At 37.1% G+C, this 26891-nt stretch overlaps 1 long non-coding RNA gene across 1 annotated transcript in view; it reads right to left on the bottom strand.

Moving 5' to 3' along the window:
• Positions 1–570: 570 nt before the first annotated feature.
• The window catches only part of LOC148109425 (uncharacterized), a 229174-nt gene continuing 202853 nt past the window's right edge, over positions 571–26891 (bottom strand). Inside the window, exon 5 of the long non-coding RNA XR_015725627.1 lies at positions 571–648. This is a non-coding gene — a long non-coding RNA (uncharacterized LOC148109425). The remainder of the gene's footprint in view (positions 649–26891) is intronic.

Raw genomic sequence — 26891 nt, 5'->3', positions numbered from 1 at the left:
CTCAATCTCCACCGCTTCCTCCTATTTTCTTCCCTCTTTTTATTATTCTTTGGCATTCCTTGTAAAAGCACACAGAGGAAAATGAAAAATACATGGGATTCATATCTTAAAGTTCCAAGACTTTTCTTGAACAAACATGCCAGAACTTTTGCATTCACGTGAGTGTTAGTTTCCAAGGTATTCCTTTTAGAGAGCATTTTACTTATTCTCGTAATATTACTCTAATGAAGATATTTCTGTGACTTCTAATGGCACTGATTTCAGTCAGATTTTAAGCAACTCCAAAATACCAGTAATTGCATTAACACTTTTTGTTTTCTTTTTGAAACACTGCATTACTTTCTTAACAACACACATTCATTCACAACACTAAAGGTGGATAACTTTTGCCTATTTTCGAAATAACATTCACCTATAAATAAAATGATTTTTCACAGGTTTGAAGGCAGTTCCTAAGAGATGTTGAGCAATAACAGTATTAGAATAAACCTTCAGTCTCCCAAAGGAACTATTCCGAAATACGATGTCTTACTTACATTTCGCGTGTCACTATACAAAATTTAGACTCACCTCTAAGTAACTTCAAGTTACAAGAAGAGACTCTGAAGATAATCTTATTTGCAACTCGATACTGTCTTCTGACAAAACCTACGAAAATTATGACACAGACAATGGGATAAACTATAATATCTTGTACATTGTTAGCACACAATTTTTACATTGCTCATAATAGCAGACCTTTAGGCTAGACTGTGAGGTCTTACAGCAAGACTGAGTTCACCTCAATCTATTTGCAAATTCTTTCCTGCCTGACTCTTTGAAGTCGGTCTATATCTACCTCTACCCACTCTACTTTCTACCCAAGCTAGAACGTATTTTCTATATATTTCTTGGTCAGCTTAGTTCAAAATCCACTAATCGAGCACTCACTCTGCCAACTGGGACTCCGAATATGAAGGTGATACTGTCCTTGAGCACATGGAGCTTAGAGTTGGTTAGGGAACCAGGCACTTACATGGTTCAGTTTAATTTCTCATAGTCAGTGTTATGGTGGAAGGAGGCAGTAGTTTCTGCAAGAGGAGGTTCATTCACCAAATACCGATGGGGCAAGTACTGATACCGTGAGATGTCCGGATGGAGTTTAGCTCCTCGTTGGGGCTTATGGAGAAGTGGGACATGTAACAGATCTTAGTCACCAAGGAGAAAAGAACTCATGTGATTTCCCAGAGTTTTCTCAGTTTGGACTAATGTACATTTTAGAAAAAGCCTTGTGTCTCTGAAAATTGCTGTTTCTCCTGGTCCCAAGTTCTTTTGAACAGTTTAAATTGCCAAGTAATTCCATATTTTATTCATTGAATACTCTGTCTACCTCTTTTTTTCCCCTCATCCTACCACACATGGTTCTGTTTACTTTATCTACAAGCCTGGATCCTAAGTTTATCTAGTGCACAAAGATTCTTACGAATGAGCTTGACCCTTGTGGACATTTAACCTTTACAGACTACGTACATCAGCAGACAAATGGCATTCTGTGTATGGGGAAAGAATATGAAAATCATTTTCGGGCTATTTGGGTATGAGTGTATCCCTCACAACACAGAGATACTAATAGTCCTGTCTATATATATATATGGTTTGGCTTTCAAGAAATACAATTTACAGGCTAAAACCAAAAATGACCAAAAGAAATTCCAAGCATTACTCATGCTCCTTGTGAGACATTAAAACATATCTACTTTAGGGTGTCTGGGTGGCTCAGTTGGTTGAGCATCGGACTCTTGATTTCCACTCAGGTCATGAACTCAGGGTCCTGGGATCGAGCCCCACATTCGGCTCTGTGCTAAGTGGGGAGTCCTTGAGGATTTCTCTCCCCCTCCCCCTCCCCAGCTCATGATCACTCTCTCTCTCTCTCTCACTTTCTCAAATAAATAAATAAATCTTTTAAAAGAATAAAGTGGCTTCCAAAGAAATATATCTAATTCATAACTTCAGCAAAACTTCTCACATCTCATTTTGCTTTCTCCCGATTGTCATACACAACACTTAAGAGACTATTTACGACCCTCCTCACAACATCTATACTCAATAATTCTTTTTCCAGTAAAAGCAACTTTTATTCTATCTCCCACTCTGGCTGTTCTCCCCCATCCCCTACATGTTATATAGATTGACTTAAGGTTCCATCTACTGCCTTGCTCTTTCTCCAGCCTTCTCTGCTTTTACTCTGACTGCATGCATCATAAAAGAGTAAGAGCTTGCCTAACCAAGACTGAATCTTCTGGGTTAAGAAGAGGGTTTGTGAGTTAACAATAAGAGGAGCTCTCTTTTGAGGGTTAGAGTAGTCAAAAAGTTTTCAAATTCTCACATATTATTAATTTATTTCTTTATACGTGCATATTTATAGCTCTTACACACAATGAGATGAAACATTTTCTCAATCCAAAGTAAACTGAATCTAAGTTCTTCAAGCAAGCCATTGATTTCATGGTGGTTTTACATTAATAAACTCAGTGTAACTAGGTCTTATACTTTATTTACAGCACCCATTGCCATAAACTGATGTCCAAAGGCTTAGAATCTTGTTTTTATTAAAATTAAAATCTGATGCTCTAGGAATGGGAGTTGTTAGATGTGGCTTTGCCCCCAACAATGCTTTCCAAATAATCTGTTGCAAATGTTGAAACACGGTACCAGGGAGCAGTGTTCTGTAAGCTTTTGGGCAATACAGATCTGTGTCTTGAATAACAAACTGGGACAATGACATCTACAGCTGGCTCCTACAGTCTTTAAGCTTCCTGATCTTCAGAAAGGGCTCTGGCTGTGTTTTAAGTTGGAAAGATCCAGAAGGAAGAAAAACAAGTGTTCTTGTTGACTTGAACTTTGGCTTGTTTTCTAGGAAATGTGTTGTGTTATTTCATATTTTGCTTCATTTTTTTCTGAATTTCCAAAACAACTATACTATAGTTTAAACCACAATTTGATGAGAGTCTTGTGCTTATTGCTTTTGTTTTATTTGTATCACCTTTGTGTCCCTTAGTGGTTTCTAAGATACAGAGAAAGAATTTCATCTCATGCTGGTCTAGTAGAGGTCCTAGATATACAGTGACTCCTCAAAAAATGTACAAAGATGGAAAATTCTCAGGGAAGGAAACTAAAGTGAATTGAGGGCTTTCCATGTTCCAGGTATTGTTCTAGATGTTTTGATGCATTATTCTTTACTGAAACCTCACAACAATGCAGTGGTTCTTTTATTCTAATTTTTTTTAAATGAAGGTCTTAATACTCAAGCTAGTTTTTATTTGCCTGATATATACTAATAAGTAGCACATTTGAGATTTCACATTTTTCCTGCTTTACTTTTAATTCCATAAAATACTTTGTCTATATTTATGTATTTATTCATGAAAACATCTATTTATTTAAATGTTTGGAGTCAGTTGAGTACGGATATGAACATTTTATTTTTTCCATCACTGCGCTCACACCTGCTGTGTCAGTTTCCCTACTCTGCCTTGGGAAGGATCTCAGGCACTCACAGCCGGCCAACCTCATCTTCAGTTTCAGATGAAACTCTGAAGTTCAAAATTTCTCCATCTCCCAGGTCAGCCTGACCTTCAACTTCCACAGTTAAAAAGTGGGGAAAGGGAGTCTGGTCTGTGCTTCCTCTCCCACCCCTCCACTCTTTTGCTCTTCCTGTCCTCCTTCAACCCCAGAGATGCTTCTGGATTCTCCAGGTTTGGGAAAGTGAAAATGGATGAAAGGAATGGATTGGTTTTGTTCTCCCTTAACTACTCAATGCCTTCTGTGTGGGAGAGGCCAAAGATTCAGATGTCAGTGAATACTGCAATATGGAATAGTTTGTTAGATTGTTTTACTATAAAGACCGCATGAATATGGTTTTTTTATTTCAAAAAGTCTGGAGAATAAATGTGAGATGACCCAGTTGTGAAATGAATTATAGCAGTAAGAGGGGAAAGCAATAAAGGAGGATTTCAATGGAGAAGACATTCAAAGAATTAAAATTGGTGAAAACACTCAAGTGAACTGAAAAAAAAAAAAAGATTTATGAGATCCATGTAAGCATACTGATACAAATAAAATGGAGAAGACATGTGAAGTCAGTTCTGGGTTGACAAAAGAGATAAAGGAGATACAGACTGAAAGACCATCTGTCTTTCATTTCCCAAGTACATGTTCAGTGAAATTCTCATTCACAACACATGATGATTTGATGCAGGATTCTGTAATTGCTCAGAATCTATAAAGAGTTTTGGAATCAAAAAATAATAGGCAAACTCACAATGGGGCTTGTGTGTTGAAGGGTAAGGAAGGAATATGAAGAAAAATAATGAATATGTGCTTTTATTTAGAAAAATATAGTAAGTTTTACAAACCTATGGGAATTTTATTTGTGAAGAGAGTTTCCCTATTTCCCATCACACTGAAGTTTAGGTAACTAATCCTCTGAGAGCATCAGCATGTCAATTGCTTATTGTGTTGTGGCTTATAGTGTGGTCTACTTGCCTGTTGGAATCAGACTAGAAAACTTTTATCTCTGATCATATCTATTCAAAAACTATTCTTGAGTGGCTTCAGGTTTCACTGTAAGTGTTCACAGGAACATAAGTGGTATTTTTCTAATAATTTTAAAGCACATTATGAAATATTACATTTCTCTCTCTCTCTTTTTTTTTTTTAATTGGTGGGAGGGGCAGAGGGAAAGGAAGAGAGAGAATTTTTTTTTTTAAATTAAGTGTATACAGATCTTTTTTTTTTTTTTAAAAGATTTTATTTATTTATTCGACAGAGATAGAGACAGCCAGCGAGAGAGGGAACACAAGCAGGGGGAGTGGGAGAGGAAGAAGCAGGCTCATAGCGGAGGAGCCTGATGTGGGGCTCGATCCCGTAACGCCGGGATCACGCCCTGAGCCGAAGGCAGACGCTTAACCACTGTGCCACCCAGGCGCCCCAGGAAGAGAGAGAATTTTAAGCAGGCTTCATGCCCAGCTCAATCTCATAACGCTGAGATCATGACCTGAGCCGAAATCAAGAGTCTGGCACTTAACTGACTGAGCCACCTAGATGGCCCTGAAATATTCAATATCTAAAAAACTGTTTATAACAGAGTGTCTGTTTAGGTACCTGAGCCTATGGTGGCAGGAAGATCACAAACTACAGTGTGATTCTATTGCATCAATCTTATTTTTTAAATTATCCAGATTAGAATATATCATAATTTTTGGATTATCAATCCTCAGTCTTTGTTGATTAAGTCTTAATAATAATAGTAATAGTAATAATCAGAACCCATTGAATTTTTTCTCTAGAAGTGCAAATAGCATGTGCTGCCTACATGAAATACTCATTTGGAGACATTCTCTCTCTCTCTCTCGCTCTCTCTCTCTCTCTCCCCCACACCCACTTCCCCTACATACACTCTTACACACATTCACATACACACTCCACTGTCCACATCTCTGTGACGGCTAAGTAGGGATTGTCTTCTTCCACAATATAACAATCTTTAGGAAACTTTCTAAATAAGAAAGCCTTTCCAAAGTCATATATTTGAAAACAATTTTACGTTCTCAATACTGGTCCAGTAACAAAATTAAGTCACAATGTAAGGCAGTAGGGGATGTGCTGGTCCTGATAAGGGAAGAAGGGGGTTCTATACCCAAAGAGTTACAGAACCCAGCCAACATGCACTGGTGGGTTCTGGGAGAGGATGACAGGAGTAGATTCTGAGGATGTTTAATCAAGGGATGGGAACATAAGATTAAATAAGGGAGAGTTTATCAATTCGGGAACATTCTCCTGATACGCAGAATTTAACATCACAGCAAAAATATCAGGAGATATCTCCTGATGACTCATAGAATGGAGAGAACTATGGCCAGCATTGCTGTGCCAGATGAGGGAAGATGGTATTAACAGCCTCAAAGATGTGGATATTCTCAAATGAATATTCCATGTAAGGCTCAAGAACTTGCCAGAGGACTATGTTCTGTGGGAAGACAAAGAAGAGATACACCACTTACAATAAAAATGCACTGATGAGTGGGGCACCAAAATAACCTAGAAGTTCAATGGTAACTCTGGATTGACAACAGGTGATGCTGTTTTAGAACTGGGTTCTTTAATACAGGACAGTTGATAGACCCCAAAACAACAGAGGCCAGATGGTTTTGCTTATCTCTCAGAAGCCAGGTAGACAATATCAGATAGACGGCAGGGATGTCTGACTCTGAAGAGCTATAAGGATAGTTAATAAGAGCATGGTGTCTCTACCATAAATGGGTGGCCAACAAGGTTACTATTCAATACATGCAATCATAAGGAAATAGGGAGGGATGATCAGAATAAAGTCAACTGCGCTAATAAAAACCCAGGACCTTTGTCCAGTTTTTGGAACTGAGTCTGTTTTTGGACTCAAAACCAACTGATTGAAAGAGAAATTGGATCTATTACTACAGAAGGATTTGGCAAACTCAAGTCTTGATTTAATCCTCATTCTATTCTTTGGGAGTAACTCTGATGTTTCGTGTTCTTCCTGGCCCTTGGTTATGCCTTCTGGGAGGTTCTTACCTGTCCATTATCCTCCATGATGACATCGGAAGATGGTGTTGGGATCATGTCCTAATTGAAGGGTATACCACTTCCAAAGTCCATTTCTAACTGGTACAAGTGTGGAGCTTGAAAGTTGATTTAAGTCTTTACAATTTTTTTATTTTTACCCTAAGCTCTTTTTCAGCGGCAATATCATGTCTATGAAAGTTTATAGTAAGTTTCCATTTGTTTACAGACAAATGCATATGCTAGTAACCATACTGATGTTCTTTTTTCTTTATTATTTTATTTGTTCTCAAATCTGCTATCTTTTTTTCCTTTTCCTTATGATTCTCTTTCAAATTTAATGATGGTTATTTTGAAGTTCCTTGAAATAATATGCTTTGGTAGAAAAGCCACATCTTTAAGCTTTCCTTGTCTCAGGTTTGGTTAATGAGAACTTTTTGTTCTAATCCTTTTATAGGCCTATATCTGGTCACTTGGTGTGGTAGGTAGAAAAATGTTCCCTCCTCCCCAAAGATGTCTATGTTCTAGAAACTACAAATATGTTATATGATATAGCAAAAGGGACTTTGCAAATGTGATTAGTTTAAGGGCTTGAGATGGAAAGATTGTCCTGGATTATCCAGATGAGCCCAATGAAATTACAGGGGTCTTATAAGAAGGAGGCAGCAGAATCAGGGTCAGAGAAGATTTGCCATCAGAAGCAGAAGTCAGAATGATATGAGAACAGGAGCCAAGGAATATGAGCAGGCCTTAAGTGCTAGAAAATTTGGAGTCTTTTAGCCCACTCCTCCTTCTTAACACTTCAGCCTGGCAATGACATATCACAGTTCCACTTACATTCAATGGGCAATACTAGTCACATGCCCCCCAGAGAAGTAAGAACAGACCAAGAATTATAGAACCAATGGCAGAAAGGAGAGTGAATCGATTTTACTGAACACATAGAAGTTCCTGTCACAGAGGAGGTCTTCTTCTGGAAGTGGTTTTCATGCTGCAATCTGAATCTAAGTAGGAAACAACCAGGTAAATAGGAAGTGGACTGTTTGATATTAATGAAGCACTTTATAAGTATAAATTAAATGCATGGATGGAAGAGAAGACACTGGGCAGAAATGAGTGTAGCAGTTTGAGAAACAGAAGATCCTTGTCGGTGAACTGAAGTGAATAAGGTAAAAAGTATTTGATGGTGAGGATAAAATAAAGGCGGGGCCAAATCATGCCCAATTTTGTAGTTTCTGTTAGCTTTTAAGTTAGTTAAACATGTGATGAGTTTCACTGAAAGATCTTAAGAGTGGGAGGGATACCAATGATTCGCATGATTGGAAGCTCCCTGCCCTAGGGTGTGAAACAATGAATGGACAGAGGTACAGCGAATACAAGACAAATTTGGCATTGTCATCATATTTTTGGTAGGAAAAGTGGTAATTACGTTTTGACTTGAACAAACCAAGATGAAAATTTGTGATATGTTTTGGAATTTGTTTCTCCCATTGGAGCCATTATCTCCTTCGGTTTGAAATCAGACACACATGCACCACAGAACTTTCTTTCTTTTCATCACTATCATTGATTAAAAATATTACTTAATATTTTTTGGTCCATAGGAACACTTGCTAATGGAAACATAAATGAGGAAAATGTACATTAAATTGAAACTCAGAAGGGTAGGGTGACTGCAGATAGACTGGGCACCTATATTTGAGCTGACTGAATGATAATGTACTGAGAAGAATTCCAAGCCAAATTTGAGTCAGAAAGAGTGCCACGACCTACCCTTTCTATCAACTGTGGGCACAGAGAAAAAGGAGAGGTGACCTATGTGTCATATGTTTGTGTTAACATTCTAGCAATGAGGCACAAAGTCGTATGTCCACTCTGCCTCCATTTTTAGATTTTTCTTTGGATTGGGAAAAGCGGAAAAGCACAAGAAGAGAAAGAACATGCCAAGAGGGGCCACTCAGGCGCTTGCAGCAGCTGTCTCACAACAGGGAATTATAAAGGAAACATTAGCATAAGAGGGATACAATATATGTCTCGTGATTGCAAAACCATACTGAATTCCCTGTTCATTTAAGTCATGTTTCACATCTGGTCCATATGTGTAATTGGAAATCTCAGAACTGCATTTTCATGAAGGAAGATAAAGATGCCAAATACTTTACAGAGAGGATTTATTTGTTTGTGAGTAATACGCATGGAAATGTGACAAAGGGAAAGCTATGCCTGGAACTGGGATTTAGCACTAATAAGTGAGAGAAACACTTCCTTTGTAAGGAGGTATATAAGCAATTGAAAACTTTCACTCGATTTAGCATAAATTAATAACTGAAGACTGAAACAAAACACAGATGACATAAAGCCAATCTAGAATCTTCTGGGAACCTTTATTAAGACCAAAAAAAAAAAAAAAAGGCATGAGAGAAAGTAGAGATTGAAAATTTGAATTACTAAAAACATATTGCTCAAATTCAGGAGACTCCTTAATTCAATGCATAACTTAATTGAATCTACATGATGCCAAAGCATCCGGATTGCTAGATAATTAGAGATGAGGATAAAGAATAAAACTTGACGAATGGTGGAATTTTTGACTTGTCATCCGGATGTTCTGACCCAATAATGAACAAATATTTTATTGCAGATGATAGTAATTTGGCTTCAACATGTTATAGAAAAACCATCAGAAAGATTACTATTGTATACAACAAATATATACTTTTATAGCCTAGCGCTCATCCTTATGATTGTCAACAGTTCCAACATTTCCCACCACGAGCATTTTGCTATCTTTGTTTCCTTGCCTTCAACAGGCAGGTGAAGCAAAACCATCCTCTTACTCAGTGGCCCTAGGGTGTGCGTGTGAGTGTCTTGGAGGAGGCGGGGACTCTTGTAATGTACTTCTCACCCAAAATACCTCTGGCTCTGGCCAAATTGCTTGTGCTCATTGAGCCTCAGTTTTCTTCTCTTATAAAGGCACTAAAACGAATAACAATAACAGGAATATGCTGACTGCAAATAGGAGAAACTGAACTAATAGAAAGGTGAACAAAAATAGATTTATTTTTCTTACATAATAAACATTCTGGAGGTGAGCAGTCCAACATAGGGCTAATGACTCTATGACAACCTCATAGACTAAGGCTTCTTCCAGATTTGTGCTCCGCTACTCCTAGCTGTTTGCTTTTCAACTCATGGTTATACAATGGCAGCATTAGTTCCAGACATTGGGCATACCCTCAAGGTAGCAGCAGGAAAAGCCAAGTGGTGCTGCTGGCTATGCTGGCTACTTACATTAGGAATACATAATTTAAAAAAATTAAAGTCTTATTAGGCTTTGTCTCACATATTGATAAGCAGAAATATGTAACATGGCCACCTCCAGCTGAAAAAGGGAAGATGAAAGCAAATACAGCCCTGGATATATTTTCACTCAAAACCCAAAGAGTTCTATTAGCAAGGAGAAAATGGAGAAGGACCAGTTCATAGGCATGTGTTTCTCTCACAGGGATTCCTGAGGCCCCTTACGGATTCAAACTTTGTGATGGAAAGTTAGGATAGATAAGGTTCAGTGGAATTGCCAAGCTGGTGTTAGGAAATCTTTGTCCAGTTCTTGTGACTATTTGGAGGGTTGCCTGTAACTGAGAACCCTTTGGATCTTCCCATTTATGATTACAAGCTTCAACTTCTACCAACAAAGATTGCATGATTAAAAGAAGTAACTTATAACAAGAAGTACCAGGATCACTTCTCTAAGTTTTTGGAAAGATTATCACATTACTTCTAGGATTCATGGGCTTTGTGAGAAAATTCCTGCACAACTTTCAATTAAATTAACAGTTGTCAGGATGTTGCCTTTTTAATATGGTGGCCAGATGTATCATTTTATTCTGATTGTACTCATTCTTTTTCTGCCTTTCTGAAAATGGCTATAAATCTGGGTTTTTACTTTGCCAAGTTCCTGTGTGTGTTCTGTGTGTGTGTGTGTGTGTGTGTGTGTGTGTGTGTGTGTATCTGATGGCCAAAAATAAAACTATGTTGCCATAGGATTCTAAAAGATGAGCACACAGAAACAAAACATTGCTAGAGATTTGGAAAGGTTCTAATAGCTTACCAAATATTCTCCTCTGCTGAATTACTAGAATCGAAGCTCACATTGATACAGGGACCTTTAGGGCATTCATCCATTCATTCAGCAAATATTTATAGAACTCTTACTATATGCTATATGACAGGCACTATTCTAGGCTATGGGCGTGATAGTAATAAACAAGATGGACCAATTCTTGTCTTCATGAAGTTTATATTTTAGTGAAGATACAGAAGTGAAAAGTAATGTACATTCCATTCAGTTGGAGCAATGGAGAGGAAGTCATTAGGTGGGGTGGGGTGCAGTTTAAGACAGGGCGTTCAGCAAAGGCATTTCCATGACTTTTGAACTAAAGACCAATGTTCCTTTCGCTGTTTAATCCCAATTTCTTGACCCATTCTTCAGCAAAACTCCTGTATATGAGCTTTCTTACTCCCTCAGATAATTGAGTTATTCATCATTTTTCTCCAGAATTTCAGTGTACACATTGGGACAAACAAATTTTGTGAAAGTTGATACATAGTCACTTTGAAGGACCCTCTTTAGGAAAAAAATAATTACAATGAGAAAATTAGCTATGAATGCAAATACTTATTTATACTAGGGAAAAACATAGTAAATTAAAAAATTTTTGAAAGCTGACAAATTCCCAAAACATCACAAAAGCCAGGAAAGTAACAATATTTTTAGTAATGAATTGATCAATTCCCTCTATAATAACTTCCTCTTTTGGCTACATGGTTGTGAATAATTTGACATAACTCAACAACTTTGTAAAATAATTTCTCTAAAGAAAATGAGAAAGATAATTTATCCTTGCCTCTGGCATGAGAAACTGATTTTTTAAATGTATATTCAGAATGCATGGGTCACGTAAGCTCTCACAAAATATATTCTATTCTCACTTTTTATTATAGGTTGTATTGTACATATTAAAAAAATCTTTTGAACACTGAAAAAGAAGAAACAGAGCAGAGAACTTTAACGTGACTAGTTAATAATTAACTAAACCCTCTCCCTACAATTTTATACACCTGATGATTTAAAGAATCTCCCACTGAAGAGTTTCTGGATCAGGACATTTCAAGCCTGGTTTCTCCTCCCATTCAACCTACTTCTGGTGCATGGCCCCATGGGATTCGTTAATACTTGTTTATCTTGACACATAAACATTATCTACAGTAACATTATCTAACAGACTAACATTAGCAGTCCAACTTCTGGCCCTGCACATCTGTGTCATAACGAGCCAATCCCATACGGGACAACTAGCAAGAAATAGACCTGTAAGTCATGTTTCAAAAATCACATAATTCTATTCTACTAAACCCAACCCAGTTTCGCATTAATCATATCTCACAAATGCCTACTTCCGTTCCAATGCCCCCTTGATATAAGGGGAATTGCAGTAGAGGAAAAAAGCAGTAAGAGTCTACTGATCTTATGATTTTTCCTTGGACAGAGCCTTTCTACTGTGTTTATTTCAGATAGCAGAAGGTGATATCTCCATTTCTTCAGAGACAGAGAAAGCTCTGGCAAAACTTAAAATTTCTGGCTTAAAATTTATAGGGGCTCAGGACGCCTGGGTGGCTTAGCTGGTTACCAGTTACCTGAACAGCTGAAAAACATGAGAATGGCAGATTTTCTCCTAACTGTAATATACTAGAATACAGTGAGAGAATTCATATATAATAGCTTAGTGTTATGTGCATTTCTATTGGAAGTTGTGAAGGATGGAAAGTTAAGTCCAAGTGTGTGGACCTCCGGGCTCCTGGAGGCAAGAGGCAGTGGTAGGGAGCCTGATTTACCAAAGAAGTATGCACACATAGGAACGGGATTATCCCTTATTTGAAAAAATTACATAAAGAAAATATTTTATATTCGGTAAATGAGTAAAATGTATTATTTTCATAATGAAGATTAAAGGAAAAATTTTACAAAGATGTTTGAGAATTACTAAGTAGTCTGTTAAAATCACTGTAAGTTAATAGACTCGAAAATCAAATATTATATACAAATTTCTGGTAGCACTTCCTCCATGTCTCTACAAAGGCATTCCTCTGTCACTTGCCTTGGCATGGATGGTTTATTTTTTATTCTACATCTCTCTCCCACCATTTTAGCAAGTTGTACTGGATGAAAGTTGTGTTGGAGCCATCAATCTACCAAAGAAAACAAGTGCCCATCCACCCCCACAGCATAGTGGAAAAAAGTCAAACTGTGGAGTGAAAAAACTCTGGGTCAGTATCACAAATCCACAATCACAGTTTTATTGTGCTACCTCGGATAAGTTACTGTTTGTAAATTTGTAATTTAATATTAAAATAAGTTTGACAACTAAATTGAACGTAATTTTTTGAGGATTCATGAGAAAACTATTGCAAAAGAGGTAGGTGGAAGATCAATTTTCTTTGAAGTTTAAAAAAGCATAATTGTATTATTAGTAATAACAACAGTACTAGTATTATTACAGTAATAGAATAGCAATAATAGGAAGAGTAATAATGATAATTATTGTTCTCCATAGTGAAGTCACACTTGGCAACAACTATTTTGGAATGGAAAAATCACAAGAATAAGCCAGTTAATTATGAAAGTATGAAACAAATGCACATTCTTTATTCCTGAGGAAGCCCTCAAGCAGCAAAGTAATCTATAATCAGGTGTTTCAAAGTGAAATGTTAAATATTCTCTTCAGGAATATAATCTGGTTCATTAATGTAAGCAGAACCAGGTAGAGTTACAATTTTTTCCTAAATCTTATTTTCTTTATTATCAAATACTCATTTTTGTTTGCTTTTGGGAGGGTGTGTGTGTGTGTGTGTGTGTGTGTGTGTGTGTGTGTGTGTGTTAGAGACAAACTCACGACTGGCCTTTCCTTCACAGTAGAGAAAAGCATATGAAAAAGAATGTAGGAGGTCTCCAGGAACCAGACTCTTGCACCTCACACATATTTAAGCTCAAATTGCCCACTCTTCCACATGTAAACAGGGACTTCCTCAGTCAACTTCATGATCCATAAGTACATAGGACATGTTTGTTTTTGTTTCATTTTGTTATTGTTTGTAATCATGGAGTACCTGCTATCTAGCACAATGCCTGGTACTGGAAATTATTATATCTGTCGAATAAATAGATGACATAATTTCAAATGAGTGAATATCCACCAGAGAGTGTACACCTTGAATAAATAGATGTTGTCATCTACGTCCATCCAGGGGCAGAACTGAGTTGTTCCTGAGCTTGTGGAAAGAAGTTCTGCCATATTTGGGGCTAAGAGGAAGTTGAAACTGGACCCCAAAGAAAAGAAATGAGAAGTGGCTCTTATTACTGGGAATTAGCTTACTTTCAGCTCACAGAAGCAGCAAGGGTTGGGAAGGGACTGCAACGGTGAATTTGGTCTTTATTTCTTAAGAGTATTCATTTGTAATAGCAAAGTTTTCAACCAACTAATTATTAGTCTGCTTTATGTATGTATGAAATTAGATAACTATATAGTTATATATAGTATATAAATATAGGTATAGAACTTATCTATGCTTTGAAGCAATCACCCTAAGATTTTTAAAAATATGATAGCCTTGAACTAGTAGCAATTAGCCTGAAGGCTTCAGATTTTAGGTGATTTTTGGAGAGTCAGCTCAAAGGAAGATGACCAATTGGAGAGACAAGTGAGATACAGGAAAATGTTGCAGAGCACATTTATGATTTTTAGGGGAATTACCAGACACCGCCCCAGGAGTGGAGCTTGGTAGAACCAGGAAGGATAAGGGTTTACATTTATGGAAATTTAGGTAGGTGTGAAACAGAAATGTTACCTTATTTCTAAACCAAGGTTGGTAAGATCTGAGGGCACACCCATGGCATACATGGCATCCCTAGAAAAACAGTCTCAGGCATGTAGCAGGTCCTCCTACAGCTGTCGTCATTGCCACTATTATTATGTTTGTAGTTCTTACTCTGACTGGTGTTATTATTTTTTTAACTATTACTCTGATTCACATTGTGTCCAGCCACATAATACATGTAAAAGTACTTACTCACTATCCTGCACTTTTGTAGTTGTGACGGATGATGCCAAACTTGATAACACCTACAGTAAAAAATGGAAACTCAACCTTTCAGAGAAGATATGTGTTCAGAAAAGACCTCATCAACAAAAAAATAAAGCACATAATAAAAGAGAAATTTATTTACTACTACATGCTAGGAAAGCTCATTCTGTTTCACTTAGTGCTCTGAGTCATGACTAATTCTGGAAAGAAGTGGTCATGGGCTCTCAGAGAGAAGTCATCTTGTCTCCAGTTGAGGCTAAGACAAAAATCAGAAGATTTATCATAGTAGTTTTGTAGCCCACAGAAACCTAAGGTTGAATGGACACTTAAAGAAAAAGTAAGAAATGAGAAGCAGGACATGGATTTCAGGTCTTACTGGTTTGCCAAAGAAAACAAATGTCTTTTTATTCCTCCTCCTCCCCCTCCCTCCACCCCTCCTTTCCTTCTTCTTTTTTTTAACAGAGACATAAACTATTGTACGGAAGCTGTTATTGCTGCAAAGGGATCCAGATAGTGAAAATTCATGGAAAAATAAGGCATCTTTTTCAAGGTCCATAAATTTCCAATTGCTTCTCCAAGAACTGAGAACAAGTGTGGTTCTTCAATGTGCAGGGTGTTCTAATTAGGAAATGAGCTAACAATTTCCTTTGAGTAGCCCTCTGTGTTGCTGACTGTCTGAAGCAGAAATGTTCAGAGAGGCCAAATCTGTGTTCATGTGCAATGTGGAATGACAACACAGGAGACAATATTTTGGCCAATAAATTCAGGCCAAACCAATTTTTTTGTATGAATTATGCAAAGAGAATATAAATCTTCTGTTTTCCTTATATGTCAAGCCAGCATTCCTTAAAGAGAAATATTTTATATCTTTCTTTTGGATCATAGACTTGTCAATGGGAAGACAGGAGGGGACTCTAGAGATATAAAGCTTAATATCTTTTCTCGGAAGGTGTAATTAAAGGCTTTTTAAGTGGTTTTTCTGAAGTCTTGTTTATGCTTATTATCATCCTAGTATAAAAGGGAAAAATGGATTGACCTTTTTAAGGAATGTTTTAAGTACAGCAAACACCAAAACTGTAAGCTTTAGTTTATAAATTTCCAAATGGAAAATACATTCTTCTCTGGTTACCTAACAGGTGCTCATCATAAATGCTTCGTACAAGCTAAGGAAAATAGCTTGTATGGAACTGGAAATGGAAAAAGTGAACTTAAGTATAAACCTTGAACTCCAAAGTAGTTAAGCAGTGGGAAAAATTTTAAAGGTAATCAAATTAGAAATTTGTATAAGCAATCTGGAGGAGAATAGTGAGCTTCTCTTTCTGACTTAATAAGTAAAAACTGAAACAGGAAGGGTTTATTTAAGTAGTAGTATGTGGAAAGTATACAATTTATAAATAAGAGGCTAATGCCAACATCAAAAAAAAAAGTGTGGCTTACAATAGGGTAAGAAGAGAAAACTGAGAATAGATTATTAATTTATTTATTCACTCACCAAATATATCTTGGCACCCACTAGTACTTAAAACTGCCCTAGGTTCTAGGGAAAAAAAACCAACAACAGTGTGTCAAAATGAAGGAAAGTAACATTTAGAATAAGTATCTAGGGGAAAATAAGCTTTCATTGACTCTTTCACATCTACCCAGGACCCCAACAGTGAAAACAAAATCTGATGAACTTGAGAAGATGTGCTGTATAAAGGCAGCCTGCCCTTCTCTTTTAAATTGGTGACCTTTGGGATATATTTTATTCACAGGTTTTAGGGTTCTGTGATTCTAAGGATCTCAGAAGAATTAATCAAAACTGGACCAGATGCAAAGGATAAGTGCAGTTTTCTCTTGGCCTAATGTATTCAAAGTATGCTATTGGGGATCTTTGACCTATTTCTGTCAATTCAGAGAATTGAATGGAAGAATACACACTACTATGTACTCTTCATAGCTACCCAAACATACTCCACAATACCTTACGGTTACAGGATTCTTGATCTACTTTCTACTGTTGTGTTGATTTTATTGTGAACAGATGTTTGGCCTTGTGCCTTGGGTTACCCAGGTTCACTGGCCGAACAAACAAAACAAAATTGGAATCATATTGAGGACATACATTTGATGAAATAATGATATGTAAGAGCAATGAGAAGGATAGTGCCAAAGGGGAGAAAAATTGAAGTGCTATCTTATGAGGGTAGAAACACAAATGCCAAGAACCTTTAAGAACCAAACTCAGCATTCTAAAGAAAGCTTTAATGTGTGAGCAAATTCCAGTGGCTACCAGGACAAACTGTACTTTTATATGATTCACGAAGCTTTGTTTTACGGGACTGGGAGAGGGGCTGACTGCGTAAGCGATGACATGCACACTCCCTTCACGTCCAAAACCCGTTGCGGTGATATTTGTGACAGCTTGTCTGCGTGAAATTAGATTTTTAATACATTTTTATATTTATGTTAGATTGATCTTGGCAGATGGTTTTTAGTAAATCCCAACATTCAGTAAATCATGCTGAACAACTTACCTTAGAGCACAGACTCCACTGTTGCTCAAATAAACAAAGCTATGTGTTTGGTAACGGAAGGGAAGAATTTTCAGGCAGTCCAACTGGACTTCACCACCCCGCTTGCCACCTTTCCTCGCTGCTCCATGCTAGCCCTACTGACTGCTCTTCAATTGGCCTCGTGTATTCCTACCTCCTGAAAGATGACGGATAGAGGCATCAGTGACACATGTGGGGTAATGGAAAAGAAATGTGTCACTTGGAGCCAGAAAACTACAGGTAGAGGAATAGCTCTGCCATTTCCAAGCTACGTGACTTTGGAAAACCCTACCTCTTTGAGTTCCAGGTCTAATATTTTATCTATGAAAAAGGGATTGTAATATACTCCTTGTCTATCTAATAAGGTAGGTGTGATGACTGAATGAGAACATGTGTGGAAAAGCTTTGTAAATGAGAAAGGGCCTCGCTATTGCAAACTATTTACAATGTGTGAAAATAATATTTAAATTTGAAACTTGAAATCACATACATTTGACAGTGTAATATTAATATTTCAATAAATATTTTAGAGACATCTGAACACATCCTGTCACATGCTTCAATTTATTTTTGGTTCCATTTGATTTGAGAGAACCTTGACTACTTGTTATAATGCCCATGTAATTGTATATTTAGAAAATACCAGGGGCTAAGGACAAGTGTTAAGCTACTCCATGTTTCCACTGAGATGAATTTCTGGGAAATACAGTTTATAACAAAAGCCAGAACTGTGGCCTTTGACTTCCCAATTACAGAGAACATTTTCTTAGCCAGAACATAGAAAGATGTTTAATTACTTGTGTGTATGTGTGTGTGGCAAAAAACACACCTAACATTAAATATACCATTTTAACCAGTTTTAAGTGTACAATTCAGTTGTATTAAGTATAGTCCCGTTGTTGTGCAGCAGATCTCTATAACCTTTACATCTTGCAAAACTGAAACTGTATATTCATTAAACACTAATTTTCCTTTTCCTGTCCCTACAACCCTGTTTCTAAGATTTTAACTACTTTAGATACTTCATATGTGTGAAATCACATAGTATTTGCCCACTGTGGCTAGCTTATTTTGCTTAGCGTAATGTCCTCAAGGGCCATCCATATTGTAACATGTGACAGGGTTTCCTTCTTTTTTAAAGCGACATAACATACCACTGTATGTATATTCCGCATGTTCTTTATCCACCTATCAACAAACATTTGGTTTGGTTTCCTTCTATCTCTTGGCTTTTGGAATAATGCTGCAAGGAACATGGGTGTGCAAAAATCTCTTTGAGATCCTCCTTTTAGTTCATTTGAAAATATGCTCAGAAGTAGGATTGTTGGATCATATGCTAATTCTATTTTTAATTTTTTGAGAAACCTCCATGATGCTTCCCAGAAAGGCTAAACCATTTCATATTCTCACTAAGAGTGCACAAGGGTGACAATTTCTCTGCATCCTTGCCAACACTTGTTATTTTCCGGTTTTTTGATAGCAGCCATCCTAATGGATACAAGGTGATATCCCATTTTGGTTTTGATTTGCATTTCTCTTGCGATTAGTAATGTTGAACATCTATTCACATGCTTGTTGGTCATTTGTATATCTTCTTTGGAGAATTATCTAAGTCCTTTGCTCATTTTTAAAATTGAATTATTTGGTTTTTGTTTTTTGTTTGTTTGGGGGGTTTGGTTTTTTGTTTTTACTTTTGCTTTTGTTTTTTTGTTTGTTTTTGCTATTAAGTTGTATAAGTTCCTGGTACATTTCATGATATTAATTCATTATCAAATATAAGATTTGCAAATATTTTCTCCCATTCCATAGATTGGCTTTTCTAACTCTATTGATTGTTTTCTTTGATGTACAGACATTTCTGAGTTTGAGATTGTTAAAATATCCATACTACCCAAAGTTATCTATAGATTCAATGCAATCTGTATCAAAATCTCAATGGCATTCTTTGCAGAAATAGAAAAAGATTATCATAAAATTCATATGGAATCTCAAGTGACACTTAATAGCCAAACAAATTTGAAAAAGAACAAAGTTGAAGGCCTCACACTTCCTGATTTCAAAACATATTATACTGTAATCAAGACAATGTGGTTTTGGCATAAAGACAGATATATAAACCAATGGAACAGAAGAAAGAGTCCATAAATAAACTCTTACATATATGGCCAAATGATTTTCCACAGGGTGACAAGACTACACAATGGGGAAAGCATGGTCTCTTTGACAAATGTGTTGAAAAAACTGGATATTTACATGCAAAAGAATGAAGTTGGACTTTTATGCCATACACGAAAATTAACCCAAAATGGATTAAAACCCTAAATATAAGACACAAAGCTATAAAACCCCTAGAAGAAAATAGGGAAAGCTTTAGGACACTGGATTTGGCAATGGTTTCTTGGATATGACACCAAAAGTACAGGCAACAAAAGCAAAAACACACAAATGGCATAATATCATACTAATACACATTTTAAACTAACAAAAGTACAGAGTAATGAAAATTATGGTATGAAACCTCATATCAAATAATCACAGTAGAAAACACTCTAAATTACATGGAGGCCTGTTGGCAAAACATTGGGGGAAATGTTGGCATTGGCTAAGTGAAGTTAGAAGGGGTGGACATGGCCTGAACCCATGTGTGATGGTTTAGAGACCGGAGACCATATGACCCAAGCAAAGAGGTTTAAGTAATCTGATTTGGCTGGAGCAAAGCAAACATGTAAATGAAAGAGACTGCAACCTGCCCTATTTTCTAGGGGGACGTCATATAGAGTTCTCATACTTTATCTCACAATTCATTATGGCCCAAAGTAAGTACATTTATTCTTGTTCAGTTCCTCTCTATCTTCATTTATGACAGATAATATAAAATCTTTATTAATTTTAACATTTCATGAGTACTTCTTATATAGAAGAGAGCTAGGACTGCACTAGGATATAAATCTTACAAAATCCATATTCCCTGTTGTCTATATTTTATTATATAAAACCTTCTTCATGTTCTTAAGTTTAATTCACTCATAGATTTATTGAGTTTCTGGTATCTATCAGGCCACATGAAAGGCACTGGGAGTACAAAGATAAATAAATTTAAGTTCTTTTCATTTGTTTCCATAGGTTCTACTTACAATGTTTTATCATTTGTCTGAGTCAGACCCAGATTGTTCATGAACATCCTATGTTATATAGCTCTGTACTAGCTGTAACGCTCTTCTCAATGTCTGACAAACGGAATTTGTTACTGACACTTATATGTGTTGTATTCAGTACTCACTGAGCAACTCTACATGTAAGGCATCAGTGTACAGTAGACATGTGAAGATAAAGAAGGTGCCACCTCTCCCCTTGAAATATGAAAGGACAAAATGACGACATAGGAATTTCTAGCTCTTATCTTCCCAGAAATATATTTTAAACAACTATCTGCATGTGAAATATCTTCAGGAGAGCCAAGGATCCCAAATAAGAGATGATAGCACCGGAGTGAAGCACAGAAGTAAGAAAAAGACCTATTGGGCAGGGTATGAAAGATGGGTTCTCGCTCGTCCAGTCACCCCTCTCCCAAGCCCAGGTAGCCCAGTGCAGGGAGATACTCCCTTTCGGTGGGAGAAGGAAAGTGGAGTGAGCACCTGATTTTACCATGGACCCCAGAGTCAGCCTGCTCAGCACCAGCCTGCCTCCTGCAGCCCTACTAGCTTCCTGCAGACTTCTGCAAAACCAGACTCCCATCACCCAGTACTCGCTGGTTCGAGCAGTGCCAGGCAGACCCCAGGCATCATCCTTGCTACCAGATTCCCAGTGGCTCCTGCAAACCCAGGCCCTTAGTATCCATCAGCTCCTGCTGTCTCCAGTGGCCCCACGCAACTCTAACCGCCCAGACAGCTCCTGTGGCACCAACCTCCCAGCGGGCTCCTGTGAACCCAGGCTCCTCTGCAGTGACTGCCAACTCCAGTGGTCCCAGGAGAATCCCATAGCTCCAAGTGACTTCCTCAGTTCCAGGCTCCCAAAGGGCCCTCATGAACACAGGCCCCTAACCCACCAGGGCACTGGCTACCTCCGGGGGCCCCAGGAGGCTGGTGAGGCCCTAGGAAGCTTCCACGGCATGGAGGCCCCACAGGCTTCCACAAACCCAAACTACTGGCTATTCTGGTGCCAGTTGGGTACCACACCCAGGCCAGCTTCTGTGATGACAAGCTCCCAATCAGCCCCCACAAACCCAGGATCCCAGCCAGACCCAGGACTAGGCCAAATACCATGGATACATATTTTTAATGCCAGGCTCACCCCATGGACCTAGATTTTAGACTGGCTCCCGCAGACCCAGGCTCCCACGTACTTCACTACCAGGTGAACCTTGTTGTCACAGCCTAGAGGTTGGTTCCCACAGACACAGGTTTCCAGCCACCCCAGCACAAGACTGGCCCCTGCACATACAAACTCCAGGTTGGCCTCTGAGGCCTCAAGTTACAGGCCTCACTTTCCTCATTCGTAAAAGAAAGGTAGTACAGAACATTATTCTCTCAGATAATCTCGTTGTACAACCAGCTACTATATGTAAGATTTCTGAATGGTGCTTGGCACTGGTAAATATTCAATAAATATTGGCTGTTATCATTAATCTATCCTAAATATGAAACGTGTTCTTTTTTTTCAGATTTTCTTGCAAATGCAGGAGTGTGATTTATAAAGAAATCTATTTCATCTTTGTTTTTATTGCTGTTAAGAGTTTTAACAGCTCACCCCATTTTCCTTATAAGAATAATAAACTCTTCTGCTCTGGAGTGTGAGATTCCTTGGCCCAAAGATACAGTACTCGATTTTGGTACAACATGTGAGTGCTGGAACTCATTGTGAAGCATAGCATCTGAGAGGAAAATGTCTGGGCCATGGATATACACTGGCTCACTTTACTTAGAGGAGATAGGAGTGGCACATTCCCTGAATGAAAAAGATGCATGACCACACAGGAGACGCTAACTCAGACCCAATGACACAAAAATACCTGGGCATTGAAGAGTTAGGAACTGGGCCTTGGCAACGTCAAGGAAGGTTGTGGTGGCCCAGGGGCACGGAGAGAGTGGGTTCCGTGAGCAGCACAGAAGCCGTACACTAATCCTCATCAGACTACATAAACTTTGACAACACTGTTTCTGCATGACTAGAACAGACAGAAAACCATAGGCTCTTTCCCCCCAAATGTTCTACACTGCATAAGCTCCAGCATCTACGTGTGTTGCTGTGAATCACAGAGTTTAGATCCCCAATGTATGGATACACTACAGTTTCCTGCCAAACTTGAGAAAGATTTATTTTGATAAGGCAAAATAAGGTGATTATTTTTTATCTGACAATCAGAGAGCATAATTACACCCATTATATTTAACAACCTAAAGACCTGAGAAAAATCCTGTATCAGGCCCATACCAATGTCATGTTATATAGCATTGTCCTGCTTCACTTCATGGGTCTATTCTTTATTGTGGTGATGGAGGAGATGAGTGGAAATGAAACTAGAAACATCAAATGTTCTTTCCACAAACACCAAAAACAAAGATGCAGTAAATTGGAACCATATTGTGTCTAAGGTCACGCTTAATTAGAATGAAGGGAGCCCTGGAGGATGAGAAAGACCCCCATATGGATGAGCAACTCAAAAAATTAAATAGTCACATGCGAAAAAATGACAACACTAGCAACACGTAGTATTTTTGCCTCAGGAAAGTTTACCAGCCAGGCTGACTGAGAATTCTAGAGATGACACAGTGTACTTTGCGTACAAGTGGAGGCTGTGTTGCTGAGTACCGGAATGCCAAACACGCCATGAGCTTGCAGCCCAATTCGCTCATTTACTGGTTGCACATCTTTGGGTAAAAATACTTACCGTTCAGCTTTCATTTCTTTTATGGCAAAACTTGGGATAATAATGGCCAATTAGGCAGAAATGTTGTTAAGAGTTATATTATTATAAGAGTTAAATCACATATGAGAGTCTCTCACTCAGTACGTGGCACATTTTAGGAACCCAATTAATTCAGTTTAGTTCAGTTGAGAGCTTTCCAATCAGGAGTAATTTTTTTAAAGCATTGGTAAAACATCTGGTTGCTCTGGTGTTTTCTAGACATGTTGGATTGACTCTTACTTTCCAACCAGATGTCAGATGTTGTACAGACACACTAGGATTATATGTTTAACTATGAAAGAACAGCCAATAATGCACTGTCTAAATAGATATGCATGCAGAGACAAAAATAATAAATTGGACCTAAAGCATTTTAGAAGCCCTGACTCTCTTATACATTTTGTTATGTGTTCCAAGAATTTTAATTTGTGGAGAAGCTGAGAGCATGAGTTAGATTTTGAAAGTTGCTTGTGTAACACTCAACTTACTAAATAGAAGCAACAAGGTAGGGTGGACAATCTGGAAAAGGACGAGGTGGAGCTACCAAGTGCCAGTTGTGCATTTTAGACTAGAGATTTGAAAGAAGAGTACCAGCAGAAACTTATCAAAGAGACTGTACTAGTATTTGGATGTTGGCTTGACAGAAGTCATTCAACAGCTGGGAGAGAAACACAAATAGCACCATACAAGTAAAATATCATTTTATCTTTTCACGTCTCCTTTCGTTTTCTTGCTCCAGACTTAGAGGACCACAGAAATGGCATGTGGAGAGTACAAAAGGCCAGGGAAGAACTAGTCACATCCTGCATTTCCACAGCAGGTGACTGAGCCTGAGTCAGACACATACTGGAAATAAAGGTGGCGGGGGGGGGGGGCTAGGGGGTGAGGGCAAGGAGAACAAGAGGGAGGAAAAAAGGGAAAGAAATAAATAGGAGATTGAATTATAATGACTAGATCACAGTTTAATAGCAATATATTCCTTTTTTAATACCTAAAGTGGGGCTGTTATAACAAAGTACCCCAAATTTATTACATTTTCCTGATACTCTTAACAGTGACAGGAATTAATTAGGTCTGATTAGGAACTAATTAGGAACTAATTAGGCTATGGTGAAGAAAAATTAAACTATGGCTTATTAAGCCTCACTAGGACTGTAACATCAATATGTCATTTACAAATATATTCCAGAAAATTCCTGAGAAAACTCCCACTATGTTCACGATTATTCCCAAAGAACTCACATCTGCTCTCAACAACTCTGTCACACACACACTTACGTCTCTCTACTATGACATCAATTGGTACAAGCACAACGACATCTATAATATTTTTAGTAGTGAGCTGAAGCTGGCTCATACTAGCTTGCAAGAACCAATTTTAAAATTTTCAGAAATTTTGCAAGCCAGTAGTTAAATTTACTAAAAATTAGATTATGCTAGGTATAAGCTTACAGTCAAATAAGTTATATTAAAAACAAAGGTAGTAAACACTCAAAACACATCACTTTCTACGTATTTTTACTACATATCACTATCATCTATGCTCTTGAGTTTATTTATGAGTACTGTATTTATATGCTAGAAGTACTTTATAATACGGTGCTACTACACATCTCTTTCCAATTCCATGTTCAACGACATCATGTTGGTAGCTTGAAATCAGTGAGACTATTTACACCACAGAAATCAGCACATGCTATAAATCAGGTTCCTTCATTTTTTTTTTGTTTTGTTTGTTTGTTTTTTTCTGGAGAGCTGTTTTTTAAATCTTAACCAGTATAAGACTGGTGATCCCTGATTGCTTCTCTTTCAAAAGTGCTTTAATACCTCCATATTATTTTAAGAATTGCCTACTCATTTTGTTTATTAGAAATCCTTACATTTCTCTCCACTCCAACATACTAGATCTCAACATTCCCTCCAAGAAATAGGTAAATATTCAGAAATTGTACAATTTCAGAAGTGTCATGAACTAGTAATATTGTGGTAGTCTAAAAATATGTTTGAATGGTTATTAAAGGAAAAAAATTTGACTTTTAATAAAAAAGGGATTACTAGCCTGTGAAAATTCATTTTGAAACAAAGAAAATACTTAATGCTAAAGACTTTTGTTCACAATTCACCTTGTGAACATAGAGTGTGTGTGTGTGTATATGTTTATACATATATCTCCTTTTTTACATCATTGTCAAATGACTTAAAGCCAAATATAATTGGCAATCTTGAAAAAAACAAGAGAAAATGATTATCAAAAAATAAATAGTAGGAAAAAATCCAATGAAATATTCAAAGTGCTGAAAAAAATACTATCAATCTAGAGTTCTATACACAGTATTAATTATTTTTATATCTATATCTATGAATATATATTGATAGTTTCCTTCTTTTAATTTTTAGTTGCATAAAGCAAAAAATATATACACAACTATCTTACACATAATGCAATATATGTGACTATAAGAGCAGGAAGGAGGAGTAAAAGGAACTATATTTTCAGGGTTCTTATATTAATACCTATAGTAATTCAATACTAAATATAATTTGATTTTGAAAATTTAAAGATGGTAATTATAATTCTTAGAGCAACTTCTAAAAATAACTGAGAAATAGCTATAAATGCAATAGAGGAAATGAAATAGAATACAAAAATATCTGTTCAATACAAAATAGGTAGCAAAAGAAGAACAAAAATTAATTTATGAGACAAATAGGAAAAATCTAGCAAATGGCAGACCTAAATCCATCAATTTTAGTAATAACTTCAATTTTAAATAGATCAAGTACTCCAATCAAATGCAGAGACTGACAAATTTAAAAGAAGACAAAGCTATATACATCCTAAAAAATTCACCTTAAGTACAAATATACAAATAATTTGAAGGTGAAAGAATGATAAAATGCAAACAAAAATATTGGAAGTCCAGAGTGGCTATAGTGATATCGAATTATATAGCCCTCAAAACAGACTTATCTATTTAGAAGTAAAAAGAGAACACTCATAAGGATGAAAATGATCAATACATCAGGGAGGTACAGCAATTATAAAGACATATGCACCTAAAAACAGAGTTTCAAAATATGTGAAGCAAAAGTGACGAAGTGGGAGAAACGTATCTTGTTAGAGGAATGAGATTAAAAATCATTTGATAATGAGGCAGGTATAGAGAAGCAGGTGCAAATGGTAGTGTAAGTGTCACATCAGGATTTCTGTACAATTGTCACTTTCACAGTGAAAATGATTTGATAATGAATCTTGAGAGTCATTCATTTGTTCACACATTCATTTAGCATATATTTATTGAGCATTTATGTGTGGGGCAATAAACTTAGGGTGATTATATAGGGAATAAAATAGACATAATCCCTGCCAAAATAGAATTTAATGTTTCTTTTGTAGGAAGATGATTTACATAATGATTCTTCTTTATAAAGAGGAATTCAAGTTGTCCTAGCCAAAAGAGAGGAGAAATGGAGAGACTGACACCAGGCTGGATGAGACCCTAAGAAATCGCAAGTAGAAAGAATACTGGATTATATATGCTAGAGGACAGGGAGCAGGATAAAAATATGTAAGATATAACCTTGTTTAGTGAGGAAATGGCAATAGGATCAAGAAGACATGTGACAGTACTATGGAACTATAAAAGTGATTGGTGCAATGTGGATTCCTAGTGGCTACAAAGCAGAGTAGAATGATTAAAAAGAAAAAAGAAATAGATATGTATAAATACGAA

The sequence above is a fragment of the Ursus americanus genome, chromosome 9, assembly GCF_024610735.1.
Source record: "Ursus americanus isolate L20-20 chromosome 9, mUrsAme1.1.p, whole genome shotgun sequence".
In the NCBI taxonomy this organism is placed as follows: Eukaryota; Metazoa; Chordata; class Mammalia; order Carnivora; family Ursidae; genus Ursus; species Ursus americanus.
This window is presented reverse-complemented; position numbering and strand designations above follow the sequence as displayed.